Source organism: Dryobates pubescens, chromosome 16 (assembly GCF_014839835.1).
Source record: "Dryobates pubescens isolate bDryPub1 chromosome 16, bDryPub1.pri, whole genome shotgun sequence".
Classification (NCBI taxonomy): Eukaryota; Metazoa; Chordata; class Aves; order Piciformes; family Picidae; genus Dryobates; species Dryobates pubescens.
In genome coordinates, this window is record NC_071627.1 from 14870864 (window position 1) to 14889042 (window position 18179).

Consider the following 18179-nt stretch of genomic DNA (forward strand, 5'->3'; position numbering starts at 1 on the left):
AAAGATTCAGAATGAGAGATTTCAATCAAAATTGTTGCTCTTGTATAAGAAAAAGGTTTTCTTTAATCAGTTTTCTGGGGACACAATTGCCTTTTTTAAGGAACTGTTTCATATGTTACGTAACTTAAATTATGTCGAGTTTAACTTTTATGGAAACAAAGAATGTATGCATGTGGTTTTTTCCCATTAGGTAATTCATCCCAAAGAACATTTTCTAATGGAGCATGTAACACTGGTGGCAGATAAAACTATTGCTCATTTTTATTTTGTAATTTGAAATACTGCATCTATTCCTTACAGTATCCATTAGAAACTTACATTGGAAAAAGCATTATTTATTTGTTAGGTTTTTTTTTTAAACTGTATATCATATCATTATTGTGACATAATATATTGACTGCAATATACACTTAGCTGGAGAGATTAGTATTTCTACTTTTCTGAGGTTCTGTCCTGGGTTTTGGTGGGTTTTGAGTTTTTTTGTTTGGGTTTTTTGGTTTGTTTTGGTTTATTTTGGTTTTCTTCCATTCTCTGTCCATACTTTGCTATACCTTTCTTGACAAACAACATAAAACCACTATGCTCACGTCACCATCTTAGAAGTGAATCTCTGTATGTTTGTGGCTATTTGTAGTTATTGGAAAGCTTCACTAAAAAATAAAAGGTTAGGTTCTAGACAGGGTTTTGTAAACAAGCTTTTCTGTGTTTTAATAAAATCTTACTTGATACAGATCTTGTGGATCTTTAAAGAGAAAAGTATACATTTCCATTTTAAACATCCCTATTCTTATTCACAACTTCCATCTTATGTTAAAACGTCCTTAACAGGATCATTTGTTCTTGAATTGTCACTAATACCAAATTTACGAAACATCCAGTTGGTTTTGAATTTGAACCATTCGTTTGCTTTGTAATGCCCTCTATAATAGCGAGTGCTTGCTTATATTTAGCTTAAAAAGATACATCTGGGATTTTATTTTGATTGATACATGATACTTTTCCATTTTGTGTGAAGTGACATGACATTTTCTTGAGAATTGTGGCCTTTAGAAAGTTGTGGGGGTTTTAGTTTGTTTGTTTTCCCTCTTTTTAATTTTTTTTTTTCATGTGCAATAATCCAGTTGTAAGCTTTCCCCTTCGACTTTTTTCAGATACTACTGTATCCTTTTAATGCAAGATGGTAAACCATAACATAATTTGTTCCTTAGTCCATCCCCAGTCTCTGCATTATGGTAGGTTCACGTTATTGCAGGCAGCATATCTGGCAGACCATTCTGCATTTTAAAAACAGATTTTGTTGTGTTTTTTTTCTCTCAGCTTATAGAATAAATCTAGGGAGGGGTAGTCTCCTGGGGTAAAGTTAGCCCTTGTGACTTTTGTGTCCTTCACGAATTTTCCTATCATATTTTTGACTTGTCCTTTGACCACAGTGTTGGGTAATACAGGCACACAAATAATGCATGTATGAAAGATGAAATGCATTCATGGGTTTCTTTGGATTGGACTGATTTCAGCTGAGGTGCAAACCTCTCCTTTTCATAGCTGATCTGTTTCTCCACTGTTCCATCTTGTTCTTACTCTTTGTTGTTTATCGATTTCTGTCAGTTTGGCCTGACTGCACCGCTTGTTTCTCTCTTCCTCTTGAATGCGTGTGTAACAGCTCCCATTCATTCAGTTCCTTGGCTAAGTTTATTCTGCTGATACAGTAAAATGATGGAGCATCAATGGTTCAGAAGGCTGTAAGCATGTTTACAAACAAAAATGTGAAGTTGAATTTGTAGTGTGTAAATGTCTGACCACTGGCCTTAATCTAGCTGGCACTACTGTTTTATCGTGGCACTGGCTGCAGCAATAGAATCACAGAATCATAATGGCAACCTGAGTGCTTAGGAAGACAAAAAAGAAATTCTGCATGTTCCGTCCTCACATCTTCATTTGCTCAGGACACATATCCTTGAAGATGTAAGCATGTGCTAGAAGATAATCTTGTAAGTGTTTTGCTCAAGTGTCCTTTCAATCATCCTGCAAAACCAAATATAGCTGGGAGATGGGAGAGCTTTCCGTTGTAACTAATGCTAATGTCATAAACAGGATTATGTCTAGAGTTGTAAGTGGCAGATTAGACAAACATCAAGAGAGAAAATCTGTTTTCCAGCAAATATTCTTGGTGATAAGGAACCTTAGGAGAGAATGATGAAATGTGATATATAGACAATTATTTTTTTGCTATGCAGAATATTTTTTCCAAATTTCCCTTGAGGCATCAGCTGTTCTCTGAACATCCAAGAAGTTCGCTGTGCTTCTGATCAGCTTCCCACACATTCTCACCCACACCACTTTGCTGTGTCATCTTAATGTCATTTTTAAATACTAACAAAAGAAACATTTTGTTTATAACACAGAAATATTCTTTCCCCTCTCAAGATTTTTGTCTTTTGTATGTTGTTTTAGCAGATCAAAGCTGACTCATGAGTGGCAAATATGAAATGAAGTAACTAATGTATTTAAAATTCTTAACTCCTGAGTTAAGGATTTGTTTAAGAAATGGTTTAATTATAGTCATTAGATTTCATAGACTTTTTTTTTCTTACATGATAGGTATTATACTCAGATAGTTTACCTAGCTGTGAAGTATTGCATTTAGAATATATAACAGTATATAGATCTAGTAAAACTAGATCTAATTTCTACTTTAAATAATTAAGTGTGCTAAACTGAACAGTGGCCAGGTACGCTGGAGGCCAACTGGCAAGATGGAAAAGCAACCTTTTACTGGGATGAAAACACCCCTATGGTATAATTGGCATGGAAAGTTTTAGTCAACCCTTGTCATTAGCTACATTTGTGGTGGTTCCTAGGGGAAAAAAACAAACAAAACCAAAACAAAACCAACAAAACCAAAACCAGAAATATGTTATTGCCACCATTACCAGCAAGCACTCATGTAACTTATTTGCACCCAAACTAAAAATTTTCAGGATTAGTGAGGTTACACCATGTAGTCTTTAGGAATGACAAGGTGTAAGAATGATTCCTTGAGAGGTCAGTGAAGCTTGAACTAGTTTCTTACTGGGAAAGGGAGAAAGGTGTAGATTCTGGAGAGCTTGATCTCAGTGTTGCAACATAACACGTCTTAAAAAATGTTCCACTTGTGTCTAGAAATCACTGGCAGTATATGAATAGCACTGGAAGAAAAAATATTTATATTAACTATATCACATCAGCAGAACACATGCTCTATTACATCTCTCCTGTACATCTCTAGAAAAAAGTCAGTCTGGTTTTAAATTTACATTTGATGAAACCTTTAAAAATATTGATACGGGTTTCAGAAAGGCCTCTCAATTCTGCCAAACTGTTACCAATCCCATTTTACAGAAGGCTGAATCAGCTTCTTTTTTTAGACTTTTAGCAACATGGTTGTGTTAATTATCTGATGTTAATCATCTGATTATAGTAAGTTATGTGAGAATAGATTTTTCTCTGACTGTGAAATTTCTGCTCTCCCTTGTGCATATGCTCCCAAGATGCTACTTATCTCTTTTTAAGTGATGTGGAACAGTGGTGCTGTTCACTGTATCACCCTCGTACACCTCTGATACAGCATTTTACACAAGCCTCTACATTAGAAATGAGACTTGAACTTTGTGGTTCCATACCTTTATCACTGAATTCAGAAAATACTCCCTCCCTTTACCACCTGAGTTACAAGATTTAACAAATATCTGTATTCTAAAAATAATGATTACTAATTCACAATTGGAATTTACATAGATCTTTATTCATGAAGGCAAGAACAGTTGCCATATTGCTCCTCTTTCAAACGAAGTCTTCACCAGCAGAAAAGAATTGCTATGTTGGGCTGTTTTCCCTCATGTTTTCTAAATATAACTCAACTGCAGTCTGGTTTGCGAAGCCATCTACATTAATATGCTACAGGAAATAAAATAACATATTAGTCACTTTATAAGTGAGCATAACTTGGCAAAATTGGGAATAATTCTTCATACAAAAATAACGTTTTAAGCAAAGACTTCATATGCTACAGCACAGAGGTTTTTATGCTATTAGTGATTGTGCTTGTCTCCTGTTTATAGGCACCCAACTGAGGAGGCACTTGAAAAATGATTTTTTTAAGACCTGTTTTTGACAGAGCAGTAATTATTCACCACCTTCTGAGATTTTTCACTTCCTCTGTTTTCAGCCTAAAGCATTGTCTAAAAGGAAAAGGGTAATGATTACTCTAGAGGTGAACCAGAGTAGCAGAAGGGGGAAGGAGGTTTAAAGTGAACAGGTGGAGCTCAGGTAAGCCGATGTTCCAGCACATCAGCAGTGTCAGTTTTCTGTAACTATTGTCTTTATGAAAATACTCTTTGAAAGAGACACAGGCAAAAGAACATACCCAGCGTTTCGTCTTCCCTGTAATGTTGCTCATGTATTTTCTTTATGTCCTTTCTTTGGTTTGTTGCCTTCATGTGTTTGCTTGTATTGATAAATTGTAAGCCTTTCTCATCACACAGACTGCAAAAATATACATAGAAGGGCAGTTATTTAAAAGCAATATTCCTTGAGTTACCATCACAAAGATTTTATAGGTATATCAGTATTCCTCTTTTCTACTAGAAAATGTTGTCTTGTCATTACATTGCAAACCAAAACTGTGGGCTGCAGTTCTCCCAGGAAGCCATCTGCCTGACAGTGACAAGCTAGATATTCAGTATGATCTCTTCTCATGGTTCTCCATGCATTGCAGTTATTATTGTGCATTCCTTTATATTTGGGTGGTAGTTTTTCTGTTCGAATTTTGGGTCCATTTTACCTATGATTTTTTTCTTTTTGAATAAGGTGTGGCAATAGTAGCAGGTGAGTGTGTGATTTGTGGTTAAGCAGTGGGAGGAAGCTTTGTTGTCAGTTTTGTTGTTTTCATGTGGTTGGTTTTGTTTGTTTCATTTTGGAGGGTTTTTTTTAAGCACAAGTATTTTTCTGAAGGTAGCTGTAGTATTTGCAGTAATGGGAAACACTTCCTTATGAACATATGGTAGAGTTAATTTGACTTACAAAAGTTCAAGGCTGTTAGTGTTCCATTTTAGCATCTATTGGTACTTGGCTTTATCTGGAGGCTGTGCAGTCTGGCTGCATATGCCCCCTTTTTTTTTAATTAAAACTTAAGATTTCATTTCAGATGCCAAATTGGCAGCTGTAAGTCTTCAGAGAGTATATAAGACCTTTTGTCTGTGTTTATCCATAAGCTTGCTTGTTGAATATTGTAAAAGTTGTTAAATTACTTAGGTATTGAGTGCCTGTAAAATGTCATCACTTAGTGGTGACATACAGTGGTAACTTATCTAGGACTTTTGTATATTTGGACGTCATCACTCTATCATTGAGTACCAACTCCAGATAAATGCTGCCTTTTCCATTTATGACACTTCTAATGCACACATTTCTATCCATTCTCTGTAGATAAAGTTTGGTGGTGTTTTTATCAAGTGCACAGTTTGTGCTATCAGTTTTCTTCTTGCATCATTCCTTTAGGAGAACATCAGTATGTGGCCTAGAGAAGAAAGAAAAATAGCTAGATTATGGTGTGCAGCCTTCAAGGTTGACAAAATGATTTGTGAAGGCTGATTTTAGTGCATTAAGTATTGGAACATCTCAGTACTGTCATGGCATTCACCTGAGTTCTGTGAAAATTATGCTTTGAATATAGAAGAGACACCGCAGTTACCTTTTAGCCATGTTCCTGACATCAGTCCTGTGCAGTTTGAATGGCAAATTCAATGAGTGGTCCAATTAACTTTAGATGCCTGATTATGAACTCCTGCCATGTCCCTAGGCTGTCTGCAGCACAGAGAGAATCAGTAACATAATACTTGTTTTGTTAACTAAAATGTAGCAGCAGTAGCACTTAGATTAGAGGTTACTGTGAGTGTTCCCTGGTCAGTGTTCATAGAAGAAGGGATGATCTACTAAGAAGTAGTAATAATAACAATAACGATGCAAACTTGTTTGTTATCTGTTTTTCCAGGTTCCAGTAACTAGTAACAGATTGCTTTAGGTTTTCTTTTCCTTAACACTTTCCAAACCTTTAATACTGAACAAAAGCAGTGAAACAAAAATGTAGGATAAGAGCACTAAGAAAGAACATGAAAAACACTTTTGTATTCCTGTGACTATCCAGTGCTTTGAGAATGTTAATGGAGTAGCCATTCATACTGCCTGTAAGAAAGCAAATCCTGTAGCAAAGAGTGCAAGAACATCTGGAGTGCAAGCCATGTATCTAGGTCAACGAATGACAGTTAAGTTGTTGCCTTAAAATGGTATAAGTTTAGGATAGTGGTTGAGCCTTACTTTCACAGGATTATTTTAGTTGTTTTTCCAGTGATTTAATTTATCTTTCAAGTTGCTGGGAAAATGTATTTTTCAGCTTCAGCAGCTTTCCACATGCTGTCATCCTATGGCTAAGGTAATTTTATTGATTTTTTGTTATTAATGTTCATCAGAAAGTATGATCGCAACAAAGTGTGTCACATGGGAGCAGCATGTCTTGAGACACACTTGAAATAAAGGACAGCATGCCTTTGATGTCTGAATGCTATTCCTCCAGAGGAGAGAGGTTTTATTTAACTAAAGCTCTGAGATGTTTAAATTCTTTATACCTGTAACTTTTATAGAATTTTTCTTCTGTGCAGTCTAGGTTTATTCTCATGCTAGTAGAGGGCAGGTTGGTGGTTCAGAAGACTTGTGTATGTCTTTGGAGTACTGCATTTTATATATATATGTATGTGTGTGTATTGGATTGTATGCAAATAGAAAGGTGAAGATGAATGAGGGAATTTGGTTGAGTATTAATGGACATGTAAAAGTAATTTGACAAACATGGCAGTCTTGATATCAGATGCTGTATTTATGGGTACAAATACACTTTCCTGCATCCACCCCCTGGGCTGGACACTCTAGACACTGGAGGTCTCAACTCTGTGGATTCCTTTTGGAGGCACCCAGCCTAAATGACCACATTATGGATAAAATGACTGCAGTTGCCTGCAGTAGAATCTTATCTTCTTTTCTGCAAGTATATTGAAAAATGTACTGCTATTATCTTAGTCTTATCCCCCAAATAGAAAATATAGCTGTGCTTTTAAAGTAATTCCAGTTTGTGGTTTAGGGGACTTTAATCATGTATACGCACCATAAATATGCCTTTAGAACCTTTATATTCTGATGAGGAAAGAATGCAGAAAAATAGACTATAGTTGTCCTCACTTTGAGAGGTACCTTACTTTATGTAGAATCCTAGTTATGTGAGCTAAGATCTTCTCAGAAGTAAATTTTATCAAATTCTGATTTGAAGGTATAGCCATATATGTCTTAACTCCTGTCTTACGTGTTAGTAATCCATAGCATTTTCAGTGAGCTAAGGAATACACTTGGAATAGTTTCTAGCCAACTGATTATCTTCAGTAACTGGGAGGTAAAAAAGATTTCACAGCTGTATATGCCCAGGTGAGCATGTTGTTTAGGGCAATGTGCAGCTGACAAGTGATGTGATGACAGTCAGCAGACAATACCCATTAACAGTCCACATGGGGTTGAAACTAAAGTAAATATTTAGCTTCTGTATTCTGGAAACCTCAGTATAACGTATCTAACATAATCTCCAGGAAAGTTTTTGCTCTTCAAAGCTCTCTGACTCTTTAGAGTTGTCATGTAATTTCAGATTTCTACTCTTGATGATATTTTCACTCTCACTGGGACCTGACTTGTTTAGGTCAGTCTGTGCTTTATGCCCCATATTTTTTCAGGGACCAAAAGCTGTATGGAATCCCTATGCTGTGTGCTGGAGATGATGGGTACTGGGTTTCGCAGGAATTAATTCTCACCTCTCAGACTTGTATTGCAGATTAAGAGTAGAGGTTGACAGAATCTTGTAGTATGTTAAAGTGCTTCGCCTGAAAAGCTCAATGTTGGGGCACAAAATTCAAACTAGTGTTTGCAGCGCAATTAAAAATCACTCATTTAGAAGGACTTTGATTATATGAAAAAGAGTGGTTCAAGAAAGTATCTTAATAATTGCCTTTTGTATGCAAGGCTTAAAAAAAAAAGAGTAAAATCTATATAATCAAAATACCTCTCATAAGTGCAGCAGACTTTTAGTAATGGAAAGGACCTCCAGACCACAGCTGCATGCCATAATCCACTTCTGTGTGTTAGTGTTCACTGGTTCCATTTCATAAATAGTTTTTAGAGTAGAAAATCTTGTATTTATTTCCCTACTTCAATTTTATATCTCAACAGAAATATTTTCTGAGAAATAAGAATGTAAACAGATGAGTCCTGAAGCTGTGAGATACCCATTTTACAGCAGCAGCCATTATCTTTTATGCCACTTGTCAATGTTACTTAGCCAATGTTTGGTAGTCAGAAGAAAGCTTTGTTTCTTAATTCTGCTTTTTTATGAGTCAGTAAAGTCAAGTGAACCAAGAGCTAAAGAAATGAATGAAGTTGAACAAAATAATCTAAAATTAGCAACATCATTTTCTTGCTGTGAGCAATGTATAACTGATTCATGATGTGATGAGCGTAAGGAGATAGATCTCAGTTTTCAGTTGGCAATCTATATTCTCTGCATAATAATTGATCTTACTGACCACATTGACTGCATTACCTTTCTGTCCTTGTGTTTATTTGCACGTTTTGGAGATGAGTTTTTTCTGAGGGTTGCTGAGTGGAATGAAAAGTGCATTTTATGCATAGGTTATGATCTGAAATGGTTCTCTAAGAACCTTAGGAGGGTGCTTTGTTCTGTTACAACCTTCTTGCAATGTGATGGCCAACTGGGATTACCTCATGGCGAAAATGAAAGATCAGAAAGCAGTGGAATCATTAGGGCAAAGGGGTACAGTGAAAAATGCTTATCTTTTCCTGCTTCCTTTCTTCTTCTGACAGATTTTTATTGTACTGATCTATCATACAGCTTTTTCATTTGATTAATACCTTCTTTTTCATTCCATTAATATTCAGTTGTCAAAAATACCAAGGTCACAGGACCATAGGCAGTTTAAAAAACTAGTGCCATTACATGGGTGCCTCTGCACTCTGCCAAGTGTATTTTTGGCTTACAGTGGGATCATGATTAACAGATTCACAGACTGCATTGGGTTGGAGGGGATGCTCATCTTGTACAACTCCCCTGCAGTGAGCAGAGACACCTCCAACTAGATCAAGCTGCCCAGGGCCACATCAAATCTGATTTTGAGTATCTCCAGGGATGCAGCCTCAATCATGTCCCTGAGCAGTCTGTTGCAGTATTACCCCACTCTCGTTGTAGAGAACTTCTTCCTTATGTCCAGCCTACATCTACCCTGCTCCAATTTGAAACCATTACCTCTCATCCTGTCAGTGCAAGCCCTTTTAAACTGTCCTTCCCCAGTCTTCCTGCATATCCCCTTCAGATACTGAAACACAGCTGTAAAGTTTCTCCAAAGCTTACTTTTCTTCAGAATGAACAGCCCCAATTCTTTCAGCCTGTCTTCATAGGAGATGTGCTCCAGCTATCTGATCGTCTCTTCATGGTCCTCCTCTGGACCTGCTCCAGCAGGTCCATGACTCTTTTGTGTTGGGGGCCCCAGAGCTGGACACAGTACATGAGGTGATGTCTTGACCAGAGCAGAGTACACTGGCAGAATCACCTCTGCCCACTACACTTCTTTTGATGCAGCCCAGGATGCAATTTGACCTCTGGGCTGCAAGTGCTCATTGTTGGCTTATCTCCAGCTTCTCATCCACCAAGAAGCCCTTTAATTAAAGGAAACAGAATCTTGCTTAAAGCAATGTATGTTTTTAGAAAGCAAGTCAAATGATGATAAAATATGTTGTCTGCACATGTGGGTTTTTTATATAATTCTTCTAGTTGTGAAAAGCATAATGATGTGTTGGGGCTATTGCTGCTGCACACCTTGTAATGCAGAGTGGAAAAAGATTCGTAATTTCAAGTGGTTGTTGTACAAAGTATGCCAGAAGTTTGAAAATCAAATATTTGATTAACTATTCTGGCTGAAGATGAACATAGAACAGATCTCTGCAGATATCATTAAAATGTAACTTTTAATTGTTGTCTTGCCCTGTCATGATTTGACAGTATAAGTAAGCTGGTGATCAGACAGAGGGTTTTAGGAGTATCATTTGACTTGTAGTTGGCTAAGGTTTTGTGTCCACAAATTATCACTTCTTTTAAAAGTTATAGTCATGACAATGTGGATTGATCCTAAGTATGCAATTCTCTCACATGCAGTGTGGCGTCTTCAGAAGTGTTACATTTCTTTCAGGACTGTTACACCTCTGGGTGTGGGCATTGTCTATGCTTTGCGGTTGTTTTGGGCTCTTTGTTTTTCTTGGAATGGGATCTGAAGCTTCTGTTCCAGGATGTTGGGGCTGTCATAGCCCTAATCCATTATGAATTGATATTCCTAATGATTTATGAACTAGTTTGTAAAATTTCTTGCTTTTGTCATGTGCAGAATGTAATGCAGAAGTGGAAATTGCTACTTTTTTTTTGGTAATATCATATAGATTTCATAAAAGTGAAAGGAGAATTTTGTACTTCAGTGGTATCTATTAAGCTCTGACATAAGTAGTGTGGTATCTATCCAAAGGTAATCGGGTCAGCTTTTTATGAAGAAGGCAAAAATTACCATGAAAATTTTCACATAGCATTCTGGGAACAAAACAGGTGGATAGACAATGGTTTTGCAATTAAAAAAAAAAATGAAATGTTGTCAGCTATTTTATAGATTGGTCATTGGGGCTCTAATGTAGGATAATTAACTCTATCTTACATAAGGTAAATTATGCTTTCATTCTTCGGGTGCTACTAATGAAAGGCCCTTTAGGAAAACGCATAATGAACTGTAGGATCAATTTTTAAGTCTGGTGCCGTTTGCTGTAGCTACCACATTACCTTATGCCACAGGGAGTATAAGCAAGCACATAACAATCCTTTATTCAGACATCCATAAACACAAACATGCAGCACGTGCAATCTGAGTCGGCCTTCAGAGCATTAACGCTTTCTTTGTGTCTACTGAGCTGAGTTTAAGAATCTAAAGATTTTTGGTAAAATTGTAGTAAATTTTGGATTGTCCTGGTTTTCTAACAATATGCTTAGACACTTTCCCCAGCAGGAAAATATAGCTTATTTTACAGAGTGTCTTAAGTGGTTTATTCTTGATTACAAATAAAGTTTGTAGAAGGCAGAGAAACTTAACTGATAGTTAACACTGATGTTTTAGTAGTTGCCCAGTGATTTGGGCCAAACAAGGAAGTGAGACCGTATGAAGAGAGTAGAGGATAAAAATGCCCTGGGCTTGGCTTACCCTTCCAAATTGAAAGTGAAAGAAATTTTGAAAAGGTCAAAGCTTTATGCTTTGGAGTTGCTTGAGAGGACCATTTTAAGCTTTTGTGTCACGTTGGCTCTGCGTGTACATGATTTCCTGGTCTGAACTGAATGGATGCTGATGATAAAAGTTACCTCTGATTGACTTGTTTTTATGACTGGTTGTGCTTGTGATGGACACAGTGCTTATACTTACTGTGAAAGTTCCCTGAGAAATTACTTATTATTAAAAAGAAAACAATGTAGTAGTCATGAGGTGTTGGGTGATAGGTTGGACTTGATGATCTCTGAGGTCTTTTCCAACCTATTGATTCTATGAAATAGTTATGTGAGATACAATGAAGTTTGACGTTTCTAAAACTATGTAAGCTATAAAGTAGCCTCCAGTTTTAAATGTTACATCTATGGTAGATCATTAGAGGCAGCTGGATGGCTGTTATACTAAGCAAAATAAAATATTGGATGCAAGCTTATAAAAATCAACTTCCATAATTTTTTACTATAGAGCTCCTCTTTTAGTTGCCGAAATGAACATGGTTCTCATTAGAACAGTCTTGTTTCTCCTTCCAGTGGCTGTATACATATTTTGCTGTGGATATGCATGTATTTAAAGCTACTAAATTTCAAGATATTTTTAGTAGTAAAATGTGAAAGAGATCTTTTGTTGTGCCTTTGTGTTCTCAAGTGCCTGATGTCTGAGCTACGAGTAAGTTTAATTTTTTACTATATTCAGCTGGACCACAGGGGAATCCTTGCTTTAATTAGGAAATTGCTTTTCAGTTATGTTTTTCCATAAACTAATCATGGTTGAGTTTGCATTGCAATGCAGTGCTTATCCACTTTGTCAAGTTTGGCTTAGGAGACCAGCTCACCAGCTGCAAAGGAAAGAAACCAGCCAGTAGGCAGTACTTTCTTAAATCTGGAGATGCTTATTCAGCACAGGGCTATGCCTGATACACAGAAAGTTTTGGGTGCTCCAGTTTGTATCTCCTGATACTGGAAACTCCAAAAAGCCTCCTGGGCATAGATGCATCACTGGTCTATAAGCCTTCATGTGTATTAGGGGAGATGCTATTGCCTTCTCACATGTGTACCATGAAACAGACCACCTTCACTAGCAGTTATTTGTGCAACAGGAGTCAAGTTAGTGCTGCTGTCACCAAGGATCTTAACCTATATGGACCTGGACTTCCTAGTAGACTTCCATTATAAAATAAATAGTCTTTGTACTCTATTCAAGCACTGCATAAATACTTTCTTCAACAGTATTATCCAGCAGTTAGGGCAACTTCCTTGCTTCTTTATACATTTTGGAATGGCTGTTTCTGAGACAGCACTTTAGCTACAGTAGCTCTGTCCGCTGTTGTACATGCATAATCTTAATGAGAGCTATGGACAGACACCAAGGCAGTTGCCAACAACTCCTGCCACCAGAGTTCTCTCTGCTTTGACACTGGACTGCCCCATAGCTCATCCCAAAATCTCCTTCCACCTGAAAAAAACAGGAAGTGTCTGAAGTTACAACAGTCCATGATTATGTGAAACCTTGCTCAAATCATCTGCTTTCCCCTCAGGTGAAGGAGCATTGCAGGACCTTGTACATCTCAGTTCCTTGTTCATCTCAGTGCAGAAATTCAGAAAACCAAAATTTTTGAAGTAGTGATTGAGTCATGCTTTGAGACTTTAAACAAATCTCACGATTAAATTATTACTGCTTTGAGGCCCCCACAGTGCTGGAGTGATGCATGAACAATGAGTCAAAAGAAAAGAGCAGTCTACTGCTTTAGTTACCTGAAGTCTTTGAAATGTGATGCCAACATGCTCTGCATGTCCCTTTTCTTGGCATACAGCATACCTCATCGTGAAGGTTGATAGGACACTAGCCCTTCACGCTGCTGGTACAAAACACATCCAGGTTTTTACATGCTAGTGAATGGTTGCAAACCCAACTAGAAAAGCGTACCCCTCCTGTAAGGTCAGTATTTCTCCGTTTCTGCTTCTTGTCATTTTGCTGCTATACTGTCAAGTGGGGCAAATCTTAGTATCTCTGTCTAAAATGAATATTATTTGTGACTTAGCTGAGGTTTCTGTGCTTGGATTAAAAGTTGCAGAAGTTGCAGGGATGTGTTGGGGGTCAGTTCAAGTGCTGCATGTTCAGAGTAGTGGGTTTGAGCAACTATTGCTCTGTTACAGTGGCAGGTATCAGATGAAACGATGGAATCAACATACCCTATTCGGTATAATAGGAATGACATTTGTAGTAGAATATTATCATAGGATTAATGTCCCTTGCTTTGCAAATAAATGGCTTAGCTGTGCCTTGGCATTTAATAGCAGCAGGAGACCATTATCCTCTAACAATACACTATTTCATTGACATTATCTCTTAAGTAACAGTATTACAGAAAGAAATTGTCTAGGCATAAGTGTTTCCTTCTACACAGAAAACAATGTAAATGTAAAGTTTATGTTAGTTTATGCAGCTAATTTCTGTTATCTTCTATGTCTTCCTTTCATTGAGGCAGGATTATGAGCAGGGACAGTTCTGGTTTTTTGTTTGTTGGTTTGTTTTGGTTTTGTTTTTTTTTTTAATTGAGTAAAAGATTCAAAAAACTTCTAAGCAGCTGACAGGTGAACCTAACTACTGTAACTAACACTGTGGGCTAAATGTGCAGTAATGTGGAACAAAGCCAGTTTAGCTCTGCCCATTTGGCTACAGAATCTTGGAGACTTGTATTTGGTTCATACATTTCTATAAGAGATCTTAAAATATCTGTGGTAAAGCTAGCAATGCTGGGTCTCTGATGGCCATATCAACAACTAAACAGATGGACACTTTAAAAATACTTAAGCTAAGAATAATCCTGTAATATATATCCGTCTGGAAGACAGAGATGTGAATTGGAGAAACCCAAGGGAATCAAAATCAACATACCTTTTCCTTGGAAATGCCAGAGGAGATTAATTCTGAAAACACTGTCCAGAGCTATGGAATAAACACTGGCTGCCTTTATGGGAAGAAGGATGGTATGAAATATAAACTGAAGGGTTGCACTAACTCCCAAAAGATGTCTGTCATTCTCAAGTTGGAAAGCATATTGATGTTTCAAAACATTACATGAAGTGGAGAGAACATACCAAAGAACAAGTAAAAAGTAAAAAAAATAAAACCCAAACAAATAAAAAAATCTAGTTTTCCCAAGTATTCTTCATAGGTGTGATGCTATCGGCTCCTTCAGTGTTCAGTTTTTAAGTATCAGTGACTATACAGCCAGTCCTATGGGATTTAAGAATATTTTTCTACAGTTAACACCTTTTGGTGATAGTGCCCAGAATTCTTGAGGTAGAAAGCTAAGACACGTCATTGAAGTTCAGGAGAAGTGAAAACGTTTTGCCCTTTTCCTTCTCTCTCAGTTGATTTCCTTTTCTCTCTTTGGTTAGGGGTCTCAATTCAGATAATTCTCTGCTGATTGTGTGATGGCATATTGTCCTGAGAAGAACATTTTTTCCATAAACATTTGTTTCATAAGTAATTTTAACTAATGTCAAATACTTATGAATCATCCTCTTATCACTGACAAAAAAGAACTTTAAGTCTTCCATCTGCTTCTCCTAAATTTTCAGCTTTATTACACATGCAATTACAATTTTCCTCTTCTAAATAATTCACTGCACAGTTCATTTCACGTAGAAGGTAAATGAATAAAAATTTGTTTTATTAAGCATTAGCCTGTCTGTTTTCTATGCATGGCTAGTAGCCAGGAATATTAGATTTCACCATCCAATTTTTAAAAGTGCGACTTTTAGTGTTAATAATAGATAATATGTTATGAGTATTGTGTGAATTACCCAGTGGTTGGAATCTGAATCCTCTTTTGCCAGATCTTACCCCTTCCTTTCATTGTCTGTTATGAGCAGAATGGCTAATTACACTGAACTAAGGTGAATGTTAAAAAGTTGCTACTGTGCTGCAAATGAGCATAAGCTAATGAATGCACTGAAGTTTCCTTATCAGCTGGAAAGTTCTGGTGAGATTGCACCATTTTTGAACACAGCAGTTAAAATATAAACACCAGCATCCCCCCACACCTCAAAACATTTGACGCTGTTGGGAGTGGACAGTTTTTTCTCAAAATCCAGGCTGTGATACTTGAAAGGGACTAAGAAAGTCTTTAGAAGTTATCAGCACATAGCAGTGGTTGATTTATGGTCCTTTGAAACATCTGGCTGATGTCATGGGGGCTGTGTGGGGAAGAACTGTTTTGATGGGTTTGTTCCAACCCAGGTGCAAGGATCCTGCACTTGGTCTTGTTGAGCCTCATGAGGTTCACCTGGGCTCACCCTCCAGCTTGTCTGGGTCCTTCTGGATGATATCCTGTCCCTCTAGCATATTAACAGCACCACTCAGCTTGGTGTCATCTGCAAACTTGCTGATGATGCATTTAGTGAACTTAGTAGTTCAGGACTTCTATTTTGTTGTAACTTCATTGGGGTAGAGGAGTAACATTTAACTAAATGAATGTGGTGTGGTCATAGAAGTCGAGGTCTTTAGTATGAAGTTCTGTGTTTCAGATTGTCACCCAAGCAGTTATTTACAATTATATATCTTGATATAGCAGAGTTAAATGCAGAGATAATTTTTTTTTTCTTGTTAAGAAAAAATTATATTGAAGAGTTCATGGCAGTGTTGTTTGTTGTTTTTTAAAACATATCCCTCTATTCCTTTGACTCATATTACAGGAGTCATATCCATGCAAGTATTTAGAATAAACTTATAATAGGGAAGATATGAACTAATTTTGCCAGTGAATTTACATAATTTTAAAAATTATTATTTTTTTTAAAGACCTTTCTGAATATTGACTTGGTAAAGTACTCAAAGCATCTTTGGAAAAGAACTGAGAGGTTGTATTTAGTTTTAAACACTTAAGGCATTCATCAAGAGTTATTTTCATGAAGAATTGATATGTATTTTCCTTCCATTTGTGCAAACTTTAATTTTTTTTTTTCCTATTTCATCTAAAGAGTCTTTAAGCCTCAGGTTCTGAGAGCATCTTTAGTTGTGATTTTTCCCTGCTGAATGGATCAAGCAGATGCTAAGGTTCATATTTCATTCAGTTCCTAAAGAAGTGTGCTTGAGAGCACATGCAGCGTAACTGTAATTCGTTAATTATGAACTGCTGTAGATAATCATGTTATGCTGTAGACCAGCCAAGGTGTAGCTTGACTTTTTGAACACAGCAGATATGGGGAGATAATTTAAGAGGAGTACTTAATTGTAATATTTGGTGACATTAATAACAAGTTGTCTAATGCAGGAAATTAAGCAATTCATTTAGGACATGCTTGTCTGAAAATGTTCATAGAACAGCTCAGGTTGGAAGGAAGCTTGAAAGATCAAACAGTGTTGCCTCCATTCCCTGTTCTTTCCCCTTTACCCACACTAAACCTCAAAATTTAGCAACAGTTTTGTAGATAAGCCCATGATTTAGAATGTTAGTCTCTGTGCCTGGGCTATCAGGCATTGTTTTCTTTAGAGATACTAGGCAATTACAATATGCATAATACAGTCTACTAAAGATACTGCAGAGCTTTGGAAAAGAAATATTATATCAATTAACGAAGCAGAAAGGAAACAATAAAGAATTTGTATTGGAATTATAAATCAAAACTTCAATTTGTATGCAAAAGGTAAGTGACAATAAATAAACCACTTTGAGTAAAATCTATAAAGACATTTCCAGGAAGGCTGCGTAAGTGGTTGCTCTGAAATGATGTTTGAAATTAATAGTTACTGTGTTTGTAAGACTTTTGTTTAACATATTAGGATTGATTTAGGTACTGGGGTAGTAATTCTGTGAGTCAATATAAATATTTGAAGTAGCAAGTTCTGTTGTACAGGATTTTCAGACGTTCTGAATTGCTGTTTGAAAACACCTGGCATATTGTCATATTTTAGATTTTAAGTTAACAGCAAAACCAAAACCAACCAACCAAAAAATACAAGGTGTGTCACTTTTGTTCCAAAACAATGGTATTGATATTATCTCCTCATTAATAGGGCACTACACAAGGGGTACTCTTCGTGAATATACTTATTTTTTCCCTTGGTTTTAATTCCTCTTGTTTGTTTCTTTGTTATTTCATAGCAAAAAAGTATCAAACGTTTTAGTAGTTGGTTATAGACTAGCTGGAATTAATAATAGTAATGATAATGTTATAAAAAACCCTGTCTGCAACAGAACATGGGGCTCCTTTCCAATAGTGCTGGTATCAAATTCTTGTTTCCTTACAAATAGGAATCTGAGTGTTTTCTTGTTTTCACTGTGACTTTCTGGAGTCACAGAGTGTTGATAAGCAAAGCCCTGTAGGAACAAATTCATAAGGTGTAAGTAATGCTTCGGGTTTTGTGCTTTCTTTCTTGCTTACTTAATGGAAGGGACAAAAATGGGGAAGCAAATGAGATCATTTTGGTGAAACACTCTTTTTGACAAGTTCGTTAGGGTAAGATTTTTAAAATTTTTTTCCAAATTGGAGAGAATTACTCTTAGAAAATTTCAGAGTACTTCTATATAATTTGGATATGGTTAAGAAAGCATTTTAAAGAAGACTTTCTTTAAAAAAATCCTAAATTTTAACTGGTGTGCAGCCATATAAGAACATGTTGTAAAGCATTTTTGTAAGTCTTGAGGAAAAACCCAATGCTGCTAAAAGAATGGATGTGTCATAAATCAAGCCAGCGAACTGATGTATAAATGCATTTCATGCATGAATCAACCAGCTA

General features: G+C 36.5%; 1 protein-coding gene across 2 annotated transcripts in view; it reads left to right on the forward strand.

The window, feature by feature from the left end:
• Positions 1–18179, forward strand: part of GABRB2 (gamma-aminobutyric acid type A receptor subunit beta2) — a 133577-nt gene that overhangs the window by 13859 nt on the left and 101539 nt on the right. The gene's annotated exons all lie outside the window — the stretch shown is intronic.